Raw genomic sequence first — 3,328 nt, 5'->3', positions numbered from 1 at the left:
GAGTGAACCGCATTTCCGGATGAGAATGAGGCAGTTTAGTTATAAGGGGGGGGGGGAGAGGGAGTGCGGGGGATGGAAGCTGGACATGTGTGATGGGACTGTAGCCCCCTCTGCTGTACAACCCATGTAGAAACAGAAAAACACTTGAGTGAGTAATAGTGTAACTAGCCAAAGACAAGGAAGTAGAAAAGGAGCAAAGATGGAAAGAGAACAAAACGAAACCATTTCCCTGTAGTCCATAGGATAATATTAATGCTGGAGAAAGCCCTGGAAACATCAGCCTTATGAAAATATTTTTGTTCACTGTGCAATTATTATATAGTCTCCTTCCCCATAGTGTAGTATCATGAGCTTTCATGGGCAAACCCCACCTCTTCAGAGATGATCATCTTGTCTGAAGAGGTTTTGTGGGGTTTGCCCACAAAAGCTCATGCAACTGTGCATATATTTTAGTTAGTCTCTAAGGTGCCACAGGACTACTCGTTTTTTTTAAAAATGTTTTTAAAGTTACAGACTTAAAGGCTACCCCCTGAGACTTTTCCTATAGTGGTTAATTAGTGAATTCAATCTTAAACACCCCCACAGGGTGAGCTGGCTCTTTAAGGGAGCTGTGACTCAGTCTCCCCTGCCCAGGTGGAGAGGAATGAATATATTGGTCATGTGACAGGAACCAGCTGACTAAGAACCAGACCTGCTGAAAGATGAAAGGGCAACCTGTGCCCTTTAACTTGAGGAACTGGGAATTCCAAGACCTGGTGCATAAGAAGATGCCCTGGGAAGACAAATTGGAAGCTGGTTAGAGCAAGTCCCTTCCTCTTCTTTTTTCTCTCTGTGTTGTTAAGTGCCTATTATAATGGCATCCTGGTCTGTAAATAAGCCAGGGCCGTTTGGTATGGGACAGGTAGCCTAACTGTTCACAGTTCAAGGCAGGGAATTTACAGTAGAAAGCTGAGGTTTTCCCTTTCTCCTGTTGCCCGAGAGGATGTGCATATGGAAGGAGAAAAAACAGACCTAGTGATTCTCAATCCATGGGCTGCTTGTGGTCCAATTAGCACACACGGTGGTCCATGTGATAGCCTCAGGGCCAGGCAGGTAGCATCACATGATACACAGAGGGTATGTCTACACTACCCCGCTAGTTCGAACTAGCGGGGTAATGTAAGCATACCACAATTGCAAATGAAGCCCGGGATTTGAATTTCCCGGGCTTCATTTGCATAAGCCAGGCGCTGCCATTTTTAAATCCCGGCTGGTTCGAACCCCTTGCCGCGCGGCTACACGCGGAACGAACTAGGTAGTTCGAACTAGGACGCCTAGTTCGAACTACCTAGTTCGTGCCCCGTGTAGCCGTGCGGCACGGGGTTCGAACCAGCCGGGATTTAAAAATGGCGGCGCCCGGCTTATGCAAATGAAGCCCGGGAAATTCAAATCCCGGGCTTCATTTGCAATTGCGGTATGCCTACATTACCCTCCTATTTTGAAATAGGAGGGTAGTGTAGACATACCCAGAGACCTGCAGATGTGGCCCACAGCGGTATGCAGGCTGAGAACCACTGAGCTGCTCAGAGCACAAGCATGCTAGAAGCAGAATGAAAGCAAAGAGATAAACTCTGTTGAGGAAGAGAACAAACCCCAGGAGAAAGAGCTGTGCTTGGTGAGAGTCAGGGGTGAAATAATGGGCTTGTTTCCTTTTGGACTAATTAAACTCAGAGATTATGGGGTTTTGACTTGAGACTTCGCTGTAAGGCTTAGGAACCTCTGGCTTAACTGTTCCGGAGGCTGGAGGATCAGCAGAGAAAGAGGGTGATTTCCCTTCTGAGAGGGGAAATTGAGGTACTGTCCAGAGACTGAACTGGGTATATGCCTGCTACAAATATAAGTGAAGAAAATGAACTGATAAAGGTCCTGAACCTAGAAAAAATCTGCAAGCCAGGGCCCTTCCCTCTGTTGAGCCCTACCCAAGTACAGAGGTCTGAGCTGGTGAGAATCCAGCTCAGGAATGCGGTGAAAGTGTTTTTATTCATGCTGAGAAGTAACTTTGTTTTGCTATCATATTTTTTGTCTGCTCTATTGGTTCATGATCCTGCTACCTTGCCTTAGGAAGAAAGTGGCAGTGCTGCTGGTGGCCTGTGAAACATTCATCTGTATTGAGTCATGTTGAAAAGTGCCCGCTGAAAGTCTCCTGAACCAAAAGCTAAAGGGAGTTGTATACTCCTGTGAAGTGGCCTTATAACTTGTCAACTATACAAACTTCTTAGCAGACTAGGAGATGAAGGCTATACCCTATATTCTAGGAAAAGTAATTTCAATTAGAGAAGGTCTAGCATGGTATCTACTTCAATGTCAGAACTGGATACTTCTCAGATTGGTTCCTCTGAGAGAGAGCTATAGTCTCTTTCCAGCATTGGAAAATCCACAATGCAAGGCATGTACATGAACAGTGGCATAATTTCCCAAATCCCAGGAGTCCTTGGCTATGTCTACACTACAAAGACAAGTTGGAAAAAGATACGCATATTGTGAACCACAATTTGCATATCTTTTTCCACTTTTTTCTGAAAGAGGCTTTTCTGACCTTTGGCCCGTCTACAAAGGGCCAAATGGTGGGGGGAAAACCTCTTTTTCGGCACATCTCTTCTTGTGAAACGAGGTTTACAGGAATGCTGACAAAACGCAACCATTTTTCCGACATTTTTTTCAGAAAAGCGGGCACATTCCTTGGATGCAGCAGAGCTTTTCTGGGATACCTCTGGTATCCCGGAAAAACTCTGTAATCTAGATGTACCCCTTGTGTGAATCCTGTCTCCAAGTTAGAAAATCACCCATCTGTGTGCAATCATTTCTGAGAGGAGAACTACAGAGTTCTAGTTTTCAAAGGTCACAGGAATATGTCTTGGCAGTCCAGAAGCCTCTGCCAAACACAAGAATTTAAGGAAAAATGCCATGAAATCCATCTCCCCTGACTAGTAGCATGTGTTTATATTGTGTCTGTGACGGATTTACTGGGTGTGAGTGCCTCCTCCCAGAGGATCAGGGGGGGTTCAGCGGACCCACCGTCTAAGTCTGATACACTTTTGTCCCGGGGTCCTGTGCCCGGGGGAGGGGTTCGTGAGTGCGATCACCTGTTGCTGTGTCGGCGGATTCACTGTCCCGCCTCCGTTAAGGGTCCTGGGGTCCCGTCGGGTAAGGATTCCGGGGGCCTGTTCCTGGGAAAGGTCCTCCCCAGGAGGGGGAGGGAGGATGACCAGCATTCGGATCGCGTTCGAGGCCACCCGGCTCCCAGCGGTTGCGGCCTACTGGGGAAGTCGGGTAGGCTGAGACTGCGGGG

This window comes from Pelodiscus sinensis, chromosome 11 (genome assembly GCF_052426305.1).
Source record: "Pelodiscus sinensis isolate ZL-2025 chromosome 11, ASM5242630v1, whole genome shotgun sequence".
Lineage (NCBI taxonomy): Eukaryota > Metazoa > Chordata > Testudines > Trionychidae > Pelodiscus > Pelodiscus sinensis.
This window is presented reverse-complemented; position numbering follows the sequence as displayed.